Source organism: Heterocephalus glaber, unplaced genomic scaffold (genome assembly GCF_053883595.1).
Source record: "Heterocephalus glaber isolate CG9 unplaced genomic scaffold, H.glaber_assembly_v1.0 deba00000331, whole genome shotgun sequence".
Classification (NCBI taxonomy): Eukaryota; Metazoa; Chordata; class Mammalia; order Rodentia; family Bathyergidae; genus Heterocephalus; species Heterocephalus glaber.
The window spans coordinates 6,494,562-6,519,341 of NW_028258142.1; the positions used below are offsets into that span (position 1 = coordinate 6,494,562).

At 38.6% G+C, this 24,780-nt stretch overlaps 1 protein-coding gene and 1 pseudogene across 1 annotated transcript in view; one reads left to right on the forward strand and one right to left on the reverse strand.

The window, feature by feature from the left end:
- The window catches only part of Fbxo15 (F-box protein 15), a 123,177-nt gene that overhangs the window by 69,101 nt on the left and 29,296 nt on the right, over positions 1–24,780 (forward strand). The window lies entirely within an intron of this gene.
- LOC101712932 (serine/threonine-protein kinase tousled-like 2 pseudogene) lies at positions 9,758–12,053 on the reverse strand (annotated as a pseudogene).

The following is a 24,780-nucleotide window of genomic DNA, read 5'->3' on the forward strand; positions in this document are numbered from 1 at the left end:
TCATCATTGGAAATTTGAACCTTTACATAATATATCTTGGTTCGTATTTTTCCCCATTCCCCTGCTCTTCCTTCAACCCCTCCACCCCTCCCTGTTTACAAAGACTTTGTTTCCATTTTTTATTTTCTTATGTTAATTTCATTCCCTTTTTTCTTTTCCCCATCCCCCTCCCCTTTCTCCTTCCCCTTTGCCCCTTTTCTTCCTATTTTACATTATCTATTATACATTTTTTATTCTTATTTACACTTTCAGTTTCTCACCAGAGAAACTATTCACTACACATCTGTGTCCTATTTATTTCACTTAAGAGTATCACCTCAGTGTGCATCCATTTAGCTATAAATGTCTCTAGTTTCTCATTCTTTATGGCTGAGTAGTACTCCATTTAAATAAAACATATTTTCTTTATCCAGTCTCCAGTTGATGGGCAATTGGGCTGTTTCCAAGTTTTAGCTAATGCAAACTGTTACACTATGAACATGGGTGCACGTATATTGCTGTGGTATGATTCTTTTAATTCTTTGGGGAAGATACTCAGGAGAGGAATAACTAGGTCAAATGGGACCTTTAATCCTAGATCTTTGAAGTATCACCATACTGATTTCCACAGTGGTTGCACCAGTCTACACTACCATCAGCAGTGGAGCAGTGTTCCTCGTTCCCCACAACCCAATCAGCATTTTTTATTGGTTTGATTTCATTACAGAATCCATTCTTTCTAGGGTGAGATGGAATCCCAGTGTTGTTTTCATTTGCATCTCTTGAATGACCAGTGATGTTGAACATTTTTTCATATGTTTATTTGCTATTTCTACTTCTTTGTCTGAGAAATGTCAGTCCATTTCAGATGCCCAGTTTTGGATTGGGTCTTTTAAATTTGGGAGGTCTGATTTTTTAAAGTTCTTTATAGATTCTAGATAGTAGACCTTTGTCTGAGGAACAGCTGGTAAAAAAATTTTCCCACATTGTGGGTTGTCTCTTCACACTGTTCATAGTTTATCTTGGAGTGCAGAAGCTTTTTAATAAGAAGAGATCCCACTCCTTTATTCTTTGTGCTAGTTCATGGGCAACTGAGGTTTTGTTCATAAAATCTTTTCCTACACCAATGTCTTCAAGAGTTCTACCTAACCTCTATTCCAGGCAGTTAAGCATTTCTGTTTTAATATTTAGATCTTTAATCCATTTTGATTATAGTTTAGTGTATGATGAGAGATATAGGTCTAGTTTTAATCTTTGGCAAGATGAAACCCAATTTATCAGGACCATTTATTGAAAAGGCTATCTTTCCTGGAGTGAGGGTGTTTGGCTCATTTGTTGAAGATGAGGTGGCTGAGTGTGTCTGGAGTTGTTTCTGCATCTTCAAATCTATTCCACTGGTCCTCAGGTCTGTTTCTTGGCCAATACAATGCTGTTTTTATCACAGTAGCTTTGTAGTATAGTTTCAAGTTGGGGTTTGTGATACCCCTACCTTGTCTTTATTGCCTAGTATTGCTTTTGCTATTCTAGGTCTCTTCTTGTTCCAAATGAATTTTTGGATTGCTTTCTCAATGTCTGCGAAGTATGCTGCTGGAATTTCAATTGGGATTGGATTGAATCTATATAGCAGTTTTGGAAGTATGATCATTTTCACTATGTTGATCCTTCCTATCCCAGGAGCAGGGGATGTCTTTCCATTTTGTGATATCATCTTCAATCTCTCTTTTCAGAATCCTATAGTTTTCAGAGAAGAGGTCTTTGATTTCTTTTGTTAGGTTGATTTTTCAGTTTTTTGGATGCTGTTGTGAAAGGAATTGTTTGCCCTGTTTCTCTCAGTGAGTCTGTTATTCATGTAGAGGAAAGCTGTTGTTTTTTTTTTTCTGTTGACCTTGTATCCAGCTACTTTAATGAATTTGGTTATTAAGTCTAGAAGACTTTTGGTGGAGCTCTTGGGGTCTTCTATGTAGAGTCTTATGTCATCTGCAATTAATGACAATTTGATTTCTTCATTTCCTATCTTTATTCCTTTTATTTCTTTTTCTTATCTAATTGCCATAGCTAATGTTTCCAAAACTATATTGAACAGAAGTGGTGATAGTGGACATCCTTGTCTTGTTCCTGATTTTAGTGTAAAGGGTTTCAGTTTTTGACCATTTAGTATGATATTGGCTGTTGGTTTTTCATAGATAGCTTTTATCAGATGGAGGTAGAGACCGTCTATTCCAATTTTTTGTAGGGTTTTTATCATAAATGCATATTGGAATTTGTTGAATGCTTTTTCTGCATCTATTGAGATGATCATATGGTTTTTGTCCTCGGCTCTATTGATACAGTGTGTATTACATTGATTGATTTATGTTGAACCATCTCTGCATCCCAGGGATGAATCCTACTTGATCAGGTTGTATGATCTTCTTGATCATCTTCTGCATTCTATTTGCCAGTATCTTAGTAAGGATTTTTGCATCTATGTTCATTAGTGAAATTGGCCTATAGTTCTCTTTTTCAGTTTGGTCTTTCTCTGCTTTGGGGATCAAGGTGATGCTTGCTTTCAGGAATGAATTTGGAAGTATTGCTTCCCTTTTAATTTCATTGAAGAGTTTAAAGAGTAGTGGCAGCAGTTCCTCTCTAAATGTCTTATAGAATTCAGTGGTGAAGCCATCAGGACCTGGGCTCATCTTAGTAAATTTTTAATTAAGTTTCCAATTTCCTTGATTGATATTGGGTTGTTTAGAATTTTTAGGTCTCCTTCATTCAACTTTGATAATTCATATGTATGTAGGAATCTGTCCATTTCTTCTGTGTTTTCCATCTTATCAGCATATATGTTCATGAAGTAGGTATTGATGATCCTCTGGATTTCTGCTGGCTCCATTGTAATTGTACCCTTTTCATTTGTAATTGCATGGATTTAGGCCTTTTCTTTTCTTTTTCTGGTAAGGTTGGCTAAGGGTTTGTCAACTTTGTTGATTCTTTCAAAGAACCAACTCTTGGCTTCATTGATTTTTTTGTACCGTTCTTTTAGTCTCCATTGCACAAAACAGGCTCATAAACATTTTAACTGATAAATTATATTAAACATTTAAAGCAGAAGAAAGAAGCAACACTTCTCCCCTCATTTTAGGAAATCAACATTGCACTAATCCTAAAACTGGGTAAAGATAATAGAAGAAAAAAGTATGAACATAGATAGAAATTTGTTTAACAAAACAAACTATTAGAAGTCAGATCCGTCAGTATGTAGAAAGTGGTTTTGTTATAGGGATGGCAGTGTTGGTTCAACATTGGAAGATCCATTCCCAAAAGTCATCATTTTAACAGAGGAAAAGAAAAAGCCATATGATCCTGTCAGTAGTGGTAGAAAAAGTATTGGACTAAATTCCACAGCTGCTCATAGTAAAAGCTATCAGGAGGCTAGAAGTAGAACAGAACCTTCTCAACAGATAAGCCATTTACTCTGTACTTCCAGCAAAAACGCCTTATATGAATGGAAAGAATACAATGCTTTCTCCCTAAGAACAAGGGCAGATATGCCTACTCTTCATCTGACCATTAAACTTTGAAACATAGGCCCAAACCAAAACAATCTGGCAATAAAAACACCCAATTAGCATATGATTGGCAAGGTAGACGCAAAATCTTTGTATGTAGATGAAATGATCATCTACAGAGAAAATACTAAGAAATCTCTAGGAGCCCCTAGAACTTGTGTTTGAATTTAGCAGGATTAGAAAACACAAGGTATATATAAAAATTCAGGTCAATGTATACTTGCTGTAAATGAAGAATTGGATACTGAAATTTAAAAGTTATGTAGGAGTACAAAAAAAGAAAAAAAATAGTGTTGGAAGACATTTATTACCTAATTTTAAGACTTCCTCTAAAGCTACAGTAATCAAGGCAGTGTTGGCATAAGGAAAGACATATAGATCAATGGAATGAAACAGAGAATCTAGAAATAGAACCATACATATATGGTCCACTGAGTTTTGAAAGATTATTTAACATTAACATTTTATAGAACATAAACTCATTCAAGAACAGAGGAAAAGATAGTGTTTTCAGCAAATGGTACTAGAACACCTGGTATCCCTATGTAAAAAATTAATCTCAACCCTTTATTTCCATACATAAAAATAACTTGAAAGGATCTATGAACCTAAATGTGAAAGGCTAAAACTATAAAACTTTAGGAAGAAATTATAAGGGAAAATGTTCATGTATTTAGGGTAGGTAAGAATTTCCTAGGATACACAAAACATGACGTATAAAAGAAAGAAATTGATAAATGAGATTCCATCAAAATTTAGAACTTTAAATGACATCACTAAGAAAATGAAAAGTATTCCTTAAACAGACCATATTTATAATACATATAACCTATGACCAGAATATGTAAAGAACTCTTACAGTCCATTAATAGACAATCCAATTAGGAAGTAGATACAAGAAGATGATAAATGGCCAGTACAGCACAAGGAAAGTTGTGCAACACTAGAGTCAGAAAAATACTAATCGGTACAATAACAATATTGTATTATACACTCATTAGGGAGATGAAGTTAAAAGTTTTACAAGAACACATGTCAGCTTAGGTGTGAACCAGTTGGAACTGTCTAATACTGCTAATGTGAATGTAAAATGACAAAACCCTTTTGGAAAACAATATAGAAATTTCTTGTATTACTGTTAATAGCCAACAGTTCTGTTCAAGTTTTTACTTAAGAGGAATGAAAACACATGTTCACAATAGATTTGTACATACAAGTTGACTATCACTTATCTGAAATTCTTGGGACCAGAAGTGTTTCAGATTTTGGTTTGAAATCCACATGATCTGCAAAGAGGATTGCTACTCCTGCTTTTTTTTGGGTTCCTGTCATATGGAGTACTGTTTTCCACCCTTTAACTTTCAGTCTATGAGTTTCTTTTTGAATTAAATGTGTTTCTTGTATGCAGCATATTGTTGAATTTTGCTTCTTGACCCATGCTGCCAGTCTATTTCTTTTGATTGGTGAATTGAGACCATTAACTTTGATGGTTATAAGAGATACGTATTGACTTATCCTTGTCATGACTTTTTCTTTTTGTTGGATTTTCCCCCTTTGCGTTTTAATTTCTTGTCACATCCAACAGACTCATTCTGCTGGGCTTCCTGGGGTTGTGATCCTCATTGTCTTTTCCTAGGATATTGTCTAAAATCTTTGGAAGTGCTGGTTTGGTATTCATGAAGTTCCTACGGTGCTCTTTGTCATGAAAGTATCTTATTTCTCCATCAATTTTGAAAGATAGTTTTGCAGGGTACATCAGTCTGGGTTGGAGACTGTTTTCCTTTAGGGCATGAAATACATCACTCCAAGCTCTTCCTGCCTTGAGGATTTGTGTTGAGAAGTCTGCTGTGATTCTGATGGGCTTTCCTTTGTATGTGATTTGTTTCTTTTCTCTAACTGCTTGTAGAACTTTGTTCTTCTGTTGGGTTTCTGGAATGTTAACTATTATATGCCTATGTGTATATGTTTTTGGATCACAGCTAGCTGGAGTCCTATATACCTCACATATCTGTATGTCAAGTTCTTTTCCCCTGCTTGGGAAGTCTTCTGCCATCACTTCTGTGAACAGTGTTTTTTAAGTCATCTGCACTCTCTCCTGTTTCTTCATTGACTCCGATCAGTCTTATGCTGTTCTTCTTTGCATGGTCTAGCAGCTGTTGGATTGATTTCTTGTGGTCCCTTATAATTTTATTTTTTCCTCATTAAGTTTATTGGTACATTTTAGGTATAAAATATAGTTACATACATCATTGGGATCTTGTACCATTACCTGAGTATCTTGGTTCTTATTTTTTTTCCCCTTCCCCTGCCCTCCCTTCACCCCCTCCACCCTTCCCTATTTGCAAAGGGTTTGTTTCCATTTTTTTCCTTTTCTCATATTTTTTCCCTTCTTTCCTTTCCCCTACCTCTCCCACTTCCCCTGCTCCTTTAGACCTTTTCTTCCTATTACACAATATTAATTATACATTTTTAAAATTAAAGTATCAAGACCTAGGAGACATCACCACAGATTTTACAGAATTTAAAAGGATATAGAAAGCATATTTCAAAAATCTGTTTTGAAATAAATTTGACAACTTCTAAGAAGTACCTTGGAAAACAAATTAATGAAACTAACTCTGGAGGAAATATAAAAATTTGAATAGCACCTATTAAAGAAAGTATATTCCTAGCTTGAAAACCTACCTATATGACAACAACAGGCTCGTATACATTTTAACTGATAAATTATATCAAACATTTAAAGCAGAAAAAAAAAAGAACACTTCTCCCCTCATTTTAGGAAATCAACATTGTGCTAACCCTAAAACTGGATAAAGATAATAGAAGAAAAATATGAACATAGATAGAAATTTGTTTAACAAAACAAACTATTAGAAGTCAGATCCGGCAGGATGTAGAAAGTAGTTTTGTTATAGGGATGGCAGTGTTGGTTCAGCATTGGAAGATCCACCCCCAAAAGTCATCATTTTAACAGAGGAAAGGAAAAAGCCATATGATTCTGTCACTAGTTGGAGAAAAAGTATTGGACTAAATTCCACAGCTGCTCATGGTAAAAGCTATCAGGAGGCTAGAAGTAGAACAGAAACTTCTCAGCAGATTAAAGACATGTGCTCCATAGTTCCAGTGAGAATGCCTTATATGAATGGAGAAGATACAATGCTTTCTCCCTAAGGTGGGGAACAAGGCAGATATGCTTACTCTTTATCTGTCCATTAAACTTTGAAACCTAGGGCCCACCAATATAGTCTGGCAATAAAATGACACAATTAGGATAGGATTGGCAAGGTAGAAGCAAAATCTTTATATGTAGATGAAATGATCATCTACAGAGAAAATACTAAGAAATCTCTAGGATCCCCTAGAACTTGTATTTGAATTTAGCAGGATTAGAAAACACAAGGTACCTATAAAAATTCAGGTCTATGTATACTTGCTATAAATGAAGAATTGGATATTGAAATTTAAAAGTTATGTAGGAGTACAAAGGGCCCAGAAAAGTTAAAAAAACCCCACAAAAAACCAAAAAAAACCCCCCACCCAGTGTTGGAAGACATTTAGTACCTAATTTTAAGACTTCTTCTAAAGCTACAGTAATCAAGGCAGTGTTGCTGTAAGGAAAGACATATAGATCATTTGAATAAAACAGAGACTCTAGAAATAGAACCATACATATATGGTCCATTGAGTTTTGAAAGATTATTTAGTATTAGCATTTTATAGAATATAAACTCAATTCAAGAGCCGAGGAAAAGAAACGGCACTAGAACACCTGGTATCCGTATGTAAAAAATTAACCTCAACCCTTTATTTCCATACATAAAAATAACTTGAAGGGATCTATGAACCTAAATAAGAAAGCCTAAAAGTATAAAACTTTTAAGAAGAAATTATAAGGGAAAATGTTTATGAATTTAGGGTAGGTCCCTTACAGTTTTAAAGCATTTTTTCTTTCCTGGTCACTAATTGCAATCTTATCATCTATACTTGAGATTCTGTCCTCACATTTGCTCATTCTGCTGTGTAAACTTTCAATGAAGTTTTTAATCTCCTGGAAATATGTTTGCATCTGTTTTATGGATCCCATTTGCTTCCTGTGTTAGGATTCCATCATGTTCCTCAGATCCTCTAGTTTTTTTGGTCTATGTCCACTCTAGATTTATTAATCATATCTTGCACTATGGGCACAATCTCTGCTGTTATCTGATAAATTATTTCTGATTTTATTTTTTCCAGTTCCTCTTTTGTTGCCAATTCAGGGAGTTCAAGTGTTTGAGAATCAGTGTTCCATCTCATTTCCCTTTGGGGTTGCTGTAGGTGATCTGGAAGTCTGATTTTGAGACTTGTTTATGTGTCTTCTCATTTCAATGGGGATGAGGGGTTTGCTATTGGCTCCCATGCAGCGGCTCACCTCCTCTGTGCTGGGGGTGGTGGTGGTATGGCAGCTGGGAAGCCTCCTCCTGGGCACTGGGAGCACCTCACCTCCTCTGTGCTAGGGGCGGTGGTGGTATGGCAGCCCGGAAGCCTCCTCCTTGGTGCTGGGAGTGGCTCACCTCCTCTGTGCTCAGGGTAGTGGCGTTACAGCACCTGGAAAGCCTCCTCCTGGGCACTGGGAGTGGCTCATCTCTTCTGTGCTGGGGGTGGTGGTGGTACAGTGGCCCAGAAGCCTTGTCCTGGGCGCTGGGAGTGCCTCACCTTCTCTGTGCTGGGGGTGATGGTGGTACGGTGGCTTGGAAGCCTCCTCCTGGGTGCTGGGGGCAGCTTACCTCCTCTGTCTGGGGGTAGTGGTGGTACAGTGGCCTGGAAGCCTCCTCCTGGGCCCTGGGAGTGGCTGACCTCCTCTGTGCTGGGGGTGGTGGTGGTACGGCAGCTGGAAGCCTCTTCCTGGGTGCTGGGAGCAGCTCACCTCCTCTGTGCTGGGGGTGGTGGTGGTAAGGTAGGTGTGAAGTCTCCTCCTGGAGGCTCAGAGTGGCTCACCTCCTCTGTGTTGGGGGTGGTGGTGGTACGGTGGGTGGGAAGCCTCTTCCTGGATGCTGGGAGTGACTCACCTCTCTCCATCAATTTTAAAGATAGTTTTGCAGGGTACATTAATCTGGGGAGGTAGTTTTCCTTTAGGGCTTGAAATATGTCACTCCATGCTCTTCTCGCCTTGTGGGTTTGTGTTGAGAAGTTTCCTGTGATTCTGATGGGCTTTCCTTTGTATGTGATTCATTTCTTTTCTTTAACTGCTTATAGAATTTTGTTCTTCTGTTGGGTTTCTGGAATCTTAACTATTATATGTCTATGTGTAGAATTTTTTGTACTAATAAAGTTTTAATAACATGGCTAACAAGAAATGTACACCATTTAGCAAGCACAGAAAGACCATGAGTAGGAACTATTGATCCCCAGAGCCTTTGTCTTCCCAGCCTGTTTTCTGCCTGTCTTTGGAATAGTATTGATAGTCACCACATTCAGAGAATCCAGGAGGGCTGCATGGACAGATGAACCTTTATTTAAAAAAATAGCACTTCAAATAAATTAAAAGGGATAACCATCAAGTTTTCAAATTGTGAAGAAATAGTTGAAAACCTAGAGAGACTCCAAGCTGCAATCTTCTAATCTCATTCTTTGTCCAATGGCAAAAATCCACACGTCTCAGAACTCCCCTTCCCTGTTTTCCCCACTGAGATGGGGGAAGCAATTGCAAGCAGGAGACAAGATGGAGGAGAAAGCTGCATCTGATTGGAATGAACATTGCCATGTACTTGCTAATTCGGGTTTCACTTTATGACCAAATGTATTCCTTCAAAAATAAAAAAGGGGAGAGGGAAGCTGCGTATCTTCAAAAATTGAAACTATTAGGGATAAAACACTACCTCTAGTGCTTTTAATGGGCAATAGCAACTTTTTTCCTCTGAAGTTGAACAGCATCCCCAGCTGAGCCTTTGTGCTACAAGCTTTTCAGGAGATGTTACCTAAACTTTATTAAAAGAAAAGAAAAAGTTTAATTATGGACACTGGACTAGCCCAGTCTGAATTTTCAAGTCCACATTCTTCATCTGAATAATTGCATCAGGGACCCCCCTGAGTCTGTAAGTTTTCAAGTTCACAGTACATGGAACCACTTTTTCTTTTTAATTTTTTTCCTCACTCAGAGCAGCCACACATAGTGGCTGTTGACGCTGGAAACTTGGTAGGACCCTTTTCCTACAAGGCCTGCCCAGAGCTGCCCAAGGTTTCTGCTCAATGAGAATCGATGCTGTCATTCTCTATGGATGGAAAAAAAGCAAGAAAATAAAAGCACCTGGTACAGGTTTCATGAGATCCATTCGGATTTACTATGTTCCAAACCCACTGCTGGATGCCACTTGTCTACTTCATTTGTTGAGCAGTCTGTGGCCTTGGAATAGGTCTCAATTTGAAGAACTGTTATTGGATGCCCCAGAGGTTGATACAATAGCAGCTCCAGCAGGGCTACTTGTGGAGACCGACTTTCGAATGTGAGGCAGCAACTGAGGGTCACAGGCCAACTGCTGGATATCAATACAGTCCTCCTTTCATTAAGCCAAGCATTGCTGGATAAACACCTTTGCTTCAGGTGTTAACGACTGGCTTCAGTGGGAACTGTATTTCAGCAGCTTTAAGAATAGTATTCTTTCGTAGAATGTCTTGGTTGGATTGGTTGTGGCCAAAAGGCTTTCTTCCATAAAGATACTCGTAGAAGATTACACCCACTGACCAGACATCCACTTTATTTGAGATCTTTGGTAGTTCTTTCCCAACCACAAAACACTCTGGTGGTAAGTACCAATAAGTACCAGCACCTTGTGATGTTAGCTCCATGCCATTCACTGAATTGTAGCTATCATCAGCCATGATCTTGGAAAGATCAAAATCTGTAATTTTTATTTCTCCACATGCTGTACCATTTACTAAAAGAATATTACCTGGTTTGATGTCATAGTGTATGATGGGAGGTTTTATTTCATTTAAGTACTTTAAAGTATTCATAATCTGCATGATAATGGCTAGGGCTTCTTTCTCCAACATTGATTTGTGTTGTTTCAGGTAGAAGTCCAGATCATTTCCCTCACAGTACTCTAATATTGTACAAAACGAGTCAATGTCCAGTGAAAAGTAATCATACAGCTTAACTATTCTGGAATGATCTAATTCTTTGTGAATATAGTATTCCCTACATGCATGCTTGTGGTAATTCTCCTTCTTCTCATCTCTCCAGTTTTTATTTAACTGGTGAATTTTCACAACTACATATCTTTGCTCTGTTAGATCAAATGCCTTGTAAACTTCACTGAAACCTCCCCTACCCAAAAGATGTAACAACAAGTGTCTGTCATTGAGGGTTGGATGATCTTTAAATTGTGAATTATCTTCATTATGTATCCTTTTTAGTTCCCTGATATGTACATTTGTAACCTTCTCTAGCCTTTCCAGCTCGGCCTGGATCTCTGCTTCCTCCTTTTTCAGGTGGCCTAATCTGAGTTTGAAGATTTCTTCTTGTTCATGGTATTCTGCTAACGTTAACATTGTATTTTCAGAACCATTGGTCTTACTTTTCCTCTGTTTCTGCTCATTGGTTGCTGGAGGGGCCTGACCCATGGCAGGAGGTTTCTGCTTTGCTAACATTTTCCATTGTCTTTCTGTCTCTTCCTTGTGAGAATTTATCCTTTCTTGTTGCTTGATAAGATTCTGGAAAGCATACCCATCTGTCCATTGTTCAGTAGAGGAGGCCCCATGTCGGACAGTAATAAAGTGGCCCAACCTCAAGCGGTTCTGCATGCTCTTGTCCCTACATGCCATCTTCTCTTGTTTTGACTTTTCTATAAGGAGTTACTTGCTCATTGTGACACACCTATTTATTCATTCTTTGTATTTCTCTAGCATCTTTTGCTATTCATCAATTTGCCATCTTAAATCATAGTTGGCTCCTAATAAATCATTATTCTTCCTTCTTTTCTAAGTCAATATTCTTGCTGTTTTCCAGTGCAGATAGTTTTTCTATTGTGAGGTCAGACTGGGTCTGTCTGTGCTGGTTGGAGATCTGCTTTTGGAAGCTACAGGAATGCTCTGTGTTGCCAGATCCCATAGAAGAGGGACTGTTTTGTTGAGCTGATACAAAAGTGAAGCAGAGGCCAACTCCCCTTTGTGCTAACTGCTCTGTGTCAAGTCAAGATTTTGCTAGCATCACTGACTTGAGGTTTGGTAGAGCAGATTGGTCCTCTGACACCTCCTTCAGAGCACTGCCATCGAAACCACAGAGGGGTTGCTCTACTCACCACTCAAAGTAATCATTAATTTTATGTCCCCTAGTTTCATATGGTTCAGCTTTTCTTTTCCAATTTTGCTGGTCATTCTGCTTTTTCTAAGGAGTCTCTACTTCTTTATCACTCAAGGATCCATGCTGCACAAACTCTAGTTGGAAGACTCACTACTGAGTGGCCCCTTACTAACTCCAACTCCAGTAAACCTGGCCTCTAATAATTCCTGCTGACATGGGTCCAAGCTATGTGATTCTTCCATCATTTCTGCTTGTGTAGATTTTTTTTTGTCATGGCCAGTTGGAGTCCTATATGCCTCACTTATCTGTGTATCAAGTTCTTTCCCCCTATTTGGGAAGTTTTCTACCATCACTTCTGTGAACAGTTTTTTTTTATGTCATCTGCACTCTCTCCTGTTTCTTCATTGACTCCAGTCAGTCTTATGCTATTCTTCTTTGCATGGTCTAGTAGCTGCTGGATTGATTTCTCGTGGTCCCTTACAATTTTAAAGCAATTTTTCTTTTCCTGGTCACTAATTGCAATCTTATCTTCTATATCTGAGATTCTGTCCTCACATTGGCTCATTCTGCTGTGTAAACTTTCAATGGAGTTTTTAATCTCCTGGAAATCTGTTTGCATCTGTTTTATGGATTCCATTTGTTTCCTATGTTGGGATTCCATCATGTTCCTCAGATCTTCTTTTTTTTTTTGTCTATGTCCACTCTAGATTTATTAATCATGTCTTGTACTATTGGCACAATCTCTGTTATCTGAGAAATTATTTCTGATTTCCTTTTTTCCAGATCCTCTTTTGTTGCCAGTTTAGGGAGTCCAGGTGGTTGAGTATCAGATTGTTCCATCTTGTTTCCCTTTGGAGTTGCCTTAGATGATCTGGAAGTCTGGTTTTGAGACTTGTTTATGTGTCTTCTAATTTCAACAGATGCAGCCTGCTATGTCTTTGTTGAGGTGACTTTTTACTCACCCAGTGGTCTTGAATTCTCAGCCTTTACTCTGCTGCTTACCAGTACACCAATTCCTGGGTTCAGAGTGTAGGCCTTCTGGATCCCTGAGCTGACCTGTTGTCTGGGCAGGTTTCTGGCTGGGGCCTGTGCACACTTGGGATGGTATCTAGATGTGCCTCTGGCTGGGGCCCCTATGTAGCTGTTGTCTGGGAGGGCCTTTGGTTGGGGACTGTGCACCCCAGTTCCTGTTGTCTGCACAGGCTTTGGCTAGGGTTACCACACACTTATCAATGGTATTGGGCAAGCCTCTGGGTAGGGCTTGTGTGCCTGTACAGCTGTTCTCCAGGTGGGTCCCTGGCTGATGGTATGGCTGGCCTCTGGCTGAAGCCTGTGTGCCCGTGTAGCCCCTTTCTGGGTAGTCCTTTGGCTTGGGCAGATGTGCCCCAGCCTCTGGGATCAGGGTGGAGCCCTGGCTGGGATCAGCCTGCAGCTGCACTGGTCTGGGCCACACAGCTGCTCCCTGGGGTCTGCACACACTCACTGATGGAATGGCAGGCCTCCAGCTGAAGCCCACATGCCTGTATGCTGTGTATATTTTCAATAGAATTTTAATTCCTAGATATCTGTTTGACTCTGTTTCATGGATTCTTTTGCTTTCCCATGTTGGGCATTCATGGTTTCCAACATTTTCCTAAGTTCCTCTATCTGTATCTATTCTTGATTCACTAACCATGTCCTTCATTACAATCATCATTTCTTTTGTTATCTGAGAAATTACTTCTGATTTGTTTGCTTTTCTAGAGCCTCACTCATCTCCTTTGTTACTTCCACTGTTACCATTTCAGAGAGTCCAGGTGGGTGGCTTTTGATTTGTTTCACCTCATTGCCCCGTGGTTTGCCCTGGGTGAATTGGAGGACTAGGTTATGTCTTGCTTCTATATCGTCTCATTTTCTATTAATTTATTTTCTGTGTTGATGCTTGTAAATTGCTTATGGTAGGTAACTTCATTACCAGTATTGAGAACTCCTTAGGATCTGACTACTTTTCAGAGATGTCTTCTAGGCATAGCTGGCTTTTGGCTTTTTTTTTTTTTTCTTAAATTCTTTATCGGTACATTTTAGGTATACAATATGTTTACATTTATCATTCGTTACTTGTACCTGTACATGATGTATCTTGGTTATTTTTTCTCCATTACCTGTGCCCCCTTCACCCCCTCCACCCTTCACTATTTACATAGACTTTGTTTCCATTTTTTTTCTTTTCTCATAATTTTTTCCTTTCCCCATCTCCTCCCACCATCCCTACCCCTTTGGACCTTTTCCTATTTCAAAGTATCAATTATTAGTTATTAATCCTTTTAATCCTTATTTACACTCTCAGTTTCTCACACTGGATAAACTGTTCAGTATTTACACATGTGTGTCCTATTTATTTCACTTAAGAGTATGGCCTCAATATGCATCCATTTAGCTATAAATGACTCTGGTTTCTTGTTCTTTTTGGCTGAGTAGTACTCCATTTTATAAAAAAAAACACATCTTCTTTATCCAGTTTCCAGTTGATGGGCACTTGGGCTGTTTCCAAGCTTTAGCTATTACGAACTGTGCTGCTATAAACATCGGTGCACATATATCACTGTGGTATGATTCTTTTAATTCTTTTGGGAAAATACCCAGCAGAGGAATAGCTGGGTCAAATGGGACCTCTAATCCTAGTTCTTTGCGGTATCTCCACACTGACTTCCATAGTGGTGCCCCCAGTTTGCACTCCCACCAATAATGGAGAAGGGCTCCTTTCTCTCCACACACACCCCAGCATTTGTTATTGGTTGATTTCTTGATAGCAGCCACTCTTTCTGGGGTGAGGTGGAATCTCAGTGTTTTCATCTGCTGGCTTTTGAATCTGTTGCAAGATCCTACCTTTTCAATTTATTCTGGATGAGAAGTTGCTGCCTGTTTGGACTAGCCCCTGGTTCTTTGGTACTGGACTGTAGTATTGCTTGTGACCATCAGGCAGGCAGTCTTGGTCTTGGCGTACAAGGAAGAACAACTGATTAGAACCAGTTTGTTGCCTTGGCTAAAGAAGTACAATCAGTAATAAAAATAGGATCTAGCACAGCCCAGAAAGTGACAAACTTTTGGTAACTATTAGTTTACCACCTTTATGGCGAAGCCCAACCGACCTCCAAGGCTGCTTGACAAAGTTCCAGCTGGGGAAAGAAAGGGTGGAACACATCGGACCCTCATGTTTTATTTTTTTTCTTGCCATAATGTTTACAATTGTTCCTCTCGTCACAGGAGTCACTGTGTTTGTGACTAACAACAAACTCTCCATGAGGCTAATTGGCAATGATGTATTGAAATCTGATCTGGCTCAAAAGTCTCAAATTCCAGTTTCTCTTAGTTCTATTGCCACATCCACTCCTAAAGAAACCTCTCCTAAAACCCCCGCTGTTTTCCCACTACTATGACTCCCTCTCTTATTGCTGACATTCTTTTTACTAAAGGGTTCTTATAAAGAGATTGGAAGGACAGACTTTAGATGTAAGAAATAGTGGGAAATGGGAAATAGAAAGAACGTTAAGACAGGTAAATGCATTAAGGAGGCAAATTACTCAGTATTTCTCAAAGTGCTGTAAATATCTCCTGCTCATGGACTATGAACCCAAATGACATTTAGTTAAGATGAATAGAGCTAATAGCAAACTATATTAACCATTGTGCAGTTTCTCAAGGGCTAGCTGGTGACCACAAGTTTGACATTTAATTTGATTAAGTTACTTTCTGTTCTGCTTAGGTATGGGACAATGAGGGAACTGTTCTGCTTAGGTATGGGACAGTGAGGGAACAATTGTAATTTTTAAGAAATGTATTCATGATGTTCAATGATATGAATCAGCTTAGAAAAAATATGCTGTTTAACAAAAATAACCTTTACCTCATCAGATATTGCTAAGGCAACATGTTCCGCCCAATGCCTCTTCGCTATTGCTTAAAGATATAAAAATAAATCAGACCCTGAGACTTCTCAGAGGGAACCTGAACATTGCTTGTGAAGGTTCTTTTCTCATCGCTGGCCCAGGACATCTCCCCTTCCTACCCTGCATCGACTGCGGCTGGTCCGTGGCACCTTTAACCATATGAACAAGATTTATAGTTATACAACAAAATCTAAAACAAATCAGAAAATTATATACAGTAAATATTCCCTCAATTAAGTGATTTTACTCTCTGGGGAGAAACTTTAAAAGGAATATGAGGAAAAAATAGAGACAGAGGAAGAGAAAGAGATTAGAAGCAAATTTGAAGAACAAAGGATACTGGTGAAGCTTTCGGATACTGGAGAAGAAGACAGGAGGGAAACAAGAAACAAAAACAAGAACTAAACAAAACAAAAAAACACTAAAAACTATTCACACTTAGGAAAAAGTAAGAATATACGAGAGAGAGAGAGAGAGAGAGAGAGAGAGAGAGAGAAATTTCTTTGTTATTTCAAGCCTGTAGTTATCTTCTGGGTTTTATGGTTTTGTGGTAGTGTCCACTTCAGGGTGTGTCTTTCCTGTCACTGGTAGACAAAGAAAGCAAACAGAGCCCAGATTGGTATTGTATGAGCTCAGCAAGCCCGCAGTGGGATTACAAGAAAACTACCCAGAATCCCAAAGCCCAGTTGTATGTCAGCACAGGACCTGAAGGTAGTAAAGTTTGCTGTGGTTACTACCTGGGGGAGACAAACCCAAATCTAATCTTGTTGGGTTATGAGGGTACCAGCATGTTTTCAAAATTTGGGCTTTATTCTTTAGATCCAAAAGGCCTTAAATATTTTGCTTTGTTTTCATATAAAAAGGTAATACCTTCAAATAATAGGAATATGTAAAGCAGAGTGTAAAATGTTTTCTGTGAATTTCCCCCAGCCCCATGTAGCCCAAGCACTTGTCCTGTGCTCTATGACACCCTGGCCTTATTAAGATGCAGCAACAAGGCCCTCACTAGATGCTGACAAGATGCTGGTGCCATGCTTTTGGGACTCCCCAGCCTCAAATCCTGAAATAACTCAACCTCAATTGTTGATAAATTATCCAGTCTCAGATGTTTTGTTACAGCAACAAAAAACAAAGAAATCATCTTAACATTGTATGCGTGAATTAAGTTGTCCGACACATGCAGTAAAAGCATTTACTAATCATGTTTCTTTGTCAGGAAGAAAGCCTTTTGTTTGCAAATCAAGAGGAATGATTATGCTGGGGCATCTTAAGTACAAAGAAACAGTCATGAAGGAGGGCTCATTGAATTGAATCCATTCAAGAAAAATAACAGGTGCAAACTGTTAATTATGCTATTGGCAATGAAAATAAGGAGAGCCTATCTACCACCATTGTAGGAGAGATACATTTTTATTTCATGTGTTCTCAGATGCAAAATCTTGCCTGGTTTAAAATTGGTCAAAGATCTGACCATCCTTTATACAGAGTATCCAGTTACTTTATAGTAACTGGATAGTTCCCTCTTATTTTCTGCTTATAATTCCACTAATTATAATTGCTTCAGAAACAAAATGTTCACGCAGGAAAATCTATAAAATGTTTTCCTCATGCTTGAAATGCAAAGAAATTATGCCTCTAACAAGCTGGATGCAAAACTGTTGGTCCTAAAGCACCAATGTACTTTTGTTGGGGATAGTATACAACTTGAGCCTGGGATTGTCTTCTGTGACTTCAAGAAATAACACTCGGGTTTCCTATTAGTTATAATAAATAGCAAGATCACTGCTCAAATCTAGGGCTGCAGCAGCTCCTGAGTGAGGTACACTCCTACTGAGCTCAGATCAGTGGGTTTAGACAAGGGGTAGGGAAGGGCCGCAATGGGGTGCCTCAGGAAACAAGACACTGGTGTGGAGAAATGTAATACACATTTGAAAGCAGCTGAGTGGTAGATGTCATGTGTTCACTGCAGCTGAGGGGCTCAGCAGGATGCTGAGGAAGAGCCAAGAAGGGAAGTCTGGACTGGGCAAAATGGGTTAAAGGTGCAGCTACAAATACACAGGCCCTGTTGTCAGCATTTCCTGAGAACCAAGAGTGCTCAGTCAGAGACTCTAGCAATTTCCCCACCTCAGCTGCACGGAACAGTTTGGTGTCAGCTTTTTTCCTGAAAATGATGTGCAGAGTTGAACAAATACTCAGAGAAATGTGTAAATATTGAGAATTCACCTAATGCCAGATTCGGAGACTCACTGAACAGTGGGTGGCAGGTCCCCAGCCTCTTCCTATTGCCTCAGCCTGGATATTTGGCTGTTGCTGTCCCTTTCACTTTGGTGATTATAAAAAGGAACTTTGGGAATTGACCCAAAGGCAAATGTGTGATTACGGGTTGACATATAGTCATGTGCTTGAGTCATAGTGAAATGGGCAGAAAAAATGCATTCATTGTTATGTGTCTAATTCAGGAAAGGGCTCACAGAATCAAGATAAAACACTAGTGATTTCTCACTGACTTAGTGCTTGCTGTAGAGAAGGTGAAAAATTCACAATGAAATAATAATAGTAGCTCTCATTTTTAATAATTGAGAGCTTATTGTGTCCCAGGTGATATGCAATAGCTTTACCTATTCAGTATCTTTAGAAATCCTTCTGTAATCCTATGGGTAGACAGTATGATAATGATATTTTATAACAGGGAAGAGCAGTTAAATAACTAGGGAGACACATCTTGTAATAGTCAAAGCTAGGATGTGCCTCATCCTAAAACCCAGGCCCTAGTGGTTGGTCCATCCTCCATGTGCTGTGGTGCTGGGGCCAGGAGATCCATCATGAACATGTACCAAGAGTTATAATCTTGTAGTATTTAGCAGAGCATAAATAAACATATGCAATGAATCTAATATTGCCAACAGGGGAAAATCTCTTAAAAGAATTGTGTTTTATGAATCAAGGAAACTGGTATCTACTAACACCAAGAACTGAAAATATCCAAGTCAGTCTAGAGAAGTACAATGCTGCAAGTCTCCGGAAGACTTTCCATAATGCTATAGGAAATAAGATACTGTCCTTCTGTGCAATAAAAGAGCAGAAACATAGACAAATAGAGCAGAATACAGAGCTAAGAATACAGATGCACTCAGACAGTTGTTTTATGACAAAGGTGGCTTCATATAGCCGTGGAAGCAAGATGATATTTTAAATGGATGATGCTAGGTCAGTTGTACAGCCTCCTAGAAGAAAGAAAAGTACACCTACTCCACTCCATGCCCAGAGGCACATTTCAGGTAAGTTGTAGATCTAACGGTGAAAAGCAAAGTGAGAAAGCCCTTGGAAGACAAGATGGGTAACCTCCAACTGCACAATGAAGAAGAAATAACCTTATATTAAAAATGGACAAAGGATCCAAATAGACATTTCTCCAAAGAAGAGATGCAAATGTTCAACAGGAATATGAAAACAAGCTCACCACCACTAATCATGAGAGAAATGCAAATCAGAACCACAATGAGACATTATCTCATACCTGTTAGAATGCCTATTACCAAAACAACAAAAGACAGTAAATTTTTTTTTTTGGTACCAGGGATTGGACTCAGGATCCTGCACTTGCGAAGCAGGCAGCAGAACTACTGAGTAAATAGGGAGGAATGGAGGGGTTGAAGTGAGGGCTGGGCAAGGGTGAAAAATAAGAACCAAGAGAGACTATGCAAAGGTGCAAATTTCCAATGATGAATGTCATTATGTTGTATACCTAAAATGTACCAATGATTAGAATGAATAATCGATAATGTAAAATAGGAAGAAAAGGTCCAAAGGGGTAGGGGTAGTGGGAGTGGCAGGGGAAAGGAAAGAAGGGAAAGGAAAAATGCTGAGAAATGGAAAAAATGGAAATAAAGTCTTTGTAAATAGGGAAGGGTGGAGGGGGTGAAGGGAGGGCTAGGAATGGGGAAAAAATAAGAACCAAGATGCATTATGTAAAGGTACAATTCCCAATGAGAAATGTAATTGTGTTGTATACCTACAATTTATCAATAAAAGAATTTAACAACAACAACAAAAAAAAAAAAAGAAAGGAAGTTCTGGCTAGGATATGATGAAATTAGAACCATTGTACACTGTTGGTGTGAATGTAAAATGGTGCAATTATGAAGAAAAACAGTATACGGGTTCTTAAAATATTAAAAGCAGAACTAATGTATGTCCAGCAATCTTACTTCTGGGAATATATATTCAAAAGAATTGAAATAAGTTATCCTGAGGTATTTGCACTCCCATGTTCATTGAAGCATTATTCACAATAGTGAAGATATAGAATCAATGTACATGTCCATTGATGGATGAATGGATAAAATATGCATGCCTGTGCACGTGCACACATGTGCAACCACACACATACAATGAAATACTATTGGGCCTTAAAGAATAAAGACATTAATGAACTTGGAGAATATTATGCTGAGTGATATAAGCCAGACACAGAAAAACAAGTACTGTAAGATCTCACTTACATGTGGAATCCAAAATAGCCACACTCACAGAAACAGAGTGTAGAATGTGGTTGCCCAGAGCTGGCGGGAGAAGAAATGGGGAATTGCTGTTCAATATATAAATACAACACGAACAATTTCTAGAGATCTGCTGTACAACGTTGTCCCTATAGTTAATAATACTGTGTTGTGCACTTAAAATTTTGTAAAGAAGATAGATCTCTTATTACATGTTTTTTATCACGAAGAGAAAAGAAAGGCTATGTGAGCAGTAGCTCCATGTCCTAGCATCTCAAACAGGCCTCAATTCAGATGCCATTTTTTTGCCTTTTTAGATACAGGATCTTCAGTTTTCCTCTCTTTTGAGAACTCTAGCTGGTGTACTCCTTTTTATGATGCTCCAACTTAGATGCAAGATCTGGCTCTAACTTGAAAAAATATAACTCACTGGCCATCTTTCTCCCACTGGAGATACATAGGTTAAGCCCCTCAGTGTCTAAATGGGAAGCTGAGGGAGGTTTCAGAGCAACCAAAGAAGAAACTGGATTTTAGAGGACTTCAGTCACCTACACATTTCTCCATTAAAAAAAAAAGAAAAGGAAAGTCTTATTAGTCAAAGTATGTAAAAATAAAATAGTATTTTGACTCTACCATTTCAGACACAATGATGTTTATTGTGTGGATTATTAGTAAGATTTAGACTTAGTAAAATAAACTGAAAATGAAGCTGATAGCTAGAACTTCATCTAAGAACATTAGATTTGTAAAAATAATGATGACTTAAGAAAAATCTCAGGGGCAAAAAATGTTAATTGGTAAAGTAGATAAGGATGAAAAAGTCAGTGAACCAAATTAGTATTGTGACTTGTATGCAGACAAAACAAGATCCAAGAAAAATGAAAAACTGTAAACTGTTTACTATTTGATATAGAAAACTGATTAAAGGATTATATTGACTTAATGGCATTTAATGTTGCTATAATTTGGAAGAGAATGTTTTTATTGATAAATAGGATCCAAACATCCTCCAGGTCAAAAATGGTGGGGTTAAAAAATTCTGAGAATTTTGTATTGATTTAAAATGTCAAATACTTCTTTATCATAGCATGCTCTAAGCTAAGTTAAAATTATATATTTTTATAATTGAAGGAATAATAACCAAATAAATGAAATCTGATTTGTTGCAGTCATGGAATTATGAGTACATTTGAGTCGTAATTCTATTAATGTTGCTATAATGTAATAAAATATTTAGAAAATAGAAACTTAGTTTATGGTTACATTAATTCTACCATTAAATTCTGATGTAACTGTACTATGGAGCCTGCAATGAAAATTATTTGATCATTTGTTTGCATGCATCCTACTTCCCAGAAGTCCTCTGTTGCCCCTGGTTCTTGTGATTTTTTTGGTGCACACTGATCTTTCTGCATTAAGACAAGAATTGCCGCTGTCATGGAACAAGATACTAAGTGGTATCTATTTTCATACAGATTTATAAACTCCATGTACCCGTTTTCCCAGAACAGAACACTTTCTTTCTGTAATAAGATTCTGTTGGCTACTATTCTGCCACTAAATTGCTCATATGCCCTATTATTGCTTCTGCTTAAGTGGAATAAATGGTCATTCAAGAGAAATTTGTTTTTGAAATAGCCTCCAAGGTGGCTGCACCGATGTTTCTATTTACTCTTTGCTCCATGTGCAGTGGAAATCACCTGCATGATACCTGGCCTTAGATTGTAGGTATTTGCTCTTTTCCTTTTCTAGGTGCTCATTATGGTACACTCACAATGCTTTTAAAGAGAATATCAAAACTATATTATAGAAAAAGGTTCTGGATGATAAAAATTGTTTCAGGAAGAGGCAGGATGGAAAATGTTCCACAGTGACAGAAATAAATGCAAAGCTCCATTCCGGAGGCAGGTAATATAATGCAATCTCATGGATTTATGTGACCATTCATGTTTATTCCTCAAGGGTGTTATTAAATTAGAGGGCATAACCATGCATTTTACTCACATTGATTTATGTTAAAAACCTAATGGCGACAGAGAGCATTACTTCCATATGCAGAATCTCCCCCATCAATCTGTGGCTATGAGGAAATAGTTCTTTTAATTTTTCTAAAGGCTTGAATCTGAATCCTGTAGAACTAAATATAGTTTCTGGGATACAATGCTCAATTATTTAAAATATACTGAACTCTCCATAGAAGTGGTAAGATTATGGTTAGAAGATTATTTTATTTATTTTGCTTGTTTCTAGGACAAAACACCCAACACTCACAACTTATAGAGGAGAGGTTTATTTTGGATCATGGTTTTAGTCCATGGTTGGCTGGCTTCAAGGTAGAAACAGTATGGCAGAGGGTCATGGCAGAGGAAAAGGTATATAACCCATAGCAGCCAGGAGACACACAGAGAAAGGAGGAATTGGGGAGGGAGATATAACCTTCCAGATCATGTTCCTTGTGATTCACCTCCTTGGACCCTACCTCCTAACAGCGTGTTTAGTTACGAACATTCATCAATGGACAAATCCACTGATAAGTATAACATTCCCATGATTCAGTCTCTTCCCCACACCTGAGAATTTTGAGAGACATTTTAGTTGTAAAGTAACAGCAGATGAAGGTGCAAACTTGGTGTCAAACTTTAGCATGAGCTCTGGATTTTAGATACATAAATTCTCCTTTAGCTACAGCTAGTAATTTACGTTTAAGTCGCATGTTCATACTTTATGGCATTCTTTCCAAACCACAGGTGGGAGAACTCAACAGCAGCTAGTGACTCCAAGGATGAGATTCATCCTTGTGTACCTATTTGGCAGAAGGCAACAGCCAAGGTGTGATGCATCCGAAGCTGAAAAGACTTAAAGACCATTCAGACAAAACAAACTTCAAAATATGTGTTGATTGTTTTGTTTTGTAAATCTGAGGTGGTCTGGGCATGGAGAAAAGCATAAGAAGGAAGAGAGAGAAAGAAATGGAAGACTATATGGGAAAAGTTGGCTTCCTTTATAATATTTAAAGACCAACTTGAGTAGCGAGCTTAACAAGTTTATCCTAAAGCATATCAAATTCTTAAGTGTGGGGAAGGGACCATAAGAGATATCCAAGGACAAAGAAGAAGATATGGGTATAGGAAGCTGGACAGAAAGATGGGTCAGGCTAGGGTAAAGGTGGAAACAAACCAGGAAAATGGGTCAGGCTGGCAAAAAGGCAGGGAAAGGTTGTATTTACATGAAGTAGGCTGCACCTGCTCCAAACCTTATGTCTTCCTCTTCTTTTCCTTTGCCTAATGGAGTCAAATATTCTCATATTTTCCTTACAGTGTCTTTCACTCAGAGATGTTTTTGATATAGATGTAATATTATTTTGTTGTTTAGTTTGGGGCAGTTCAGTTTTTTCAATGTATGAGTGTGGTTTATGTAGTTTATGGTGACCTATTGACGCTGTTAAATTTGGACATTTTGTAGATGTCATAAATACTTAGTGTGTGTGCCCAGCAAGAATGTCACATTACTAAATTTTATACAAAAGGTCAAAATGTTTACAACCAAGAGTTCAGGAGCACAACTTTGGAAAATAATATTCAGAGTTTAAATTTTACATAGTTTAGTATAATGTCTTTCTAAATAAATATATGACAGCATCCAGTTTGAGTTTACACAGAAAATGGCTCAAATTGTACTGTTTTCTTTTTTTAAATGACCTCAAATATGTATAGTTCATGCTATCCAGGCCTATGAAAACAGAGTGGAAACATATCATTGTGCAAAAAATCAAAGGCTCCATCTTCTTACCTAGGGCTGGAGGGACATTTCTGCATCAGGTTGGGGAGGTTTCGTGCAGCAGTGCTTGGCTCAGACACTAAAGGCTGGTGAGAACTGTCTGGGTTCAAGCCACATTCTGCCATTCTTTGTCCCTCTGACCATGTATTGATGTCTTAGTTTCTCTGGGCCCCAGTTTGCATGTATATGATGCAGAGGTGACAGAAATTCTCACCTCATGGGGTTTTTGGAAGACTAATGGTGCCCTGCAGGTAAACCAGTAACTGATCTTATGAGCATCCACTGAATCAGTGCATGGTGCTCACCTGGGGGTTGGGCACATGTGATAAGTGCACAGCTGGGTGGGCATTGAGGCCAGGAATGAAATCACTGCCAATGAAGTACTGAGAAGTATAACCTATTATTGTTGGTTTTTGAGTTCCCAAAATTGTTCCTTAATCCTTCAAGGCCATTCGTGAAAGTGACCCTTGTTGGGGAGTGCATCTGGGGAGGAGGAGAGGCAGGTGGCTCTCTGGGCCACAGAGAAGGGTGGCTGTACCCCTCCTCCAGAGGTGAGCCATGAAAGGCCACACCTGCCCTGCAGCCAGTGCTGTGCCCTTGCTGTAAGTCAGTCTTTATTGCTGTAGTGCATGAGGGCCAAGAAAAACTCAGTTTCTGTCCAGCACTCCAGTGGGCAGTGGCATTTCTAGCCTATCTCTCAGCATCCTTCCGGAGCAAACTCAGTGAAGGGCTCTGGGACTGATGCAGAATGAGTAGTTAAGCCATTTGTC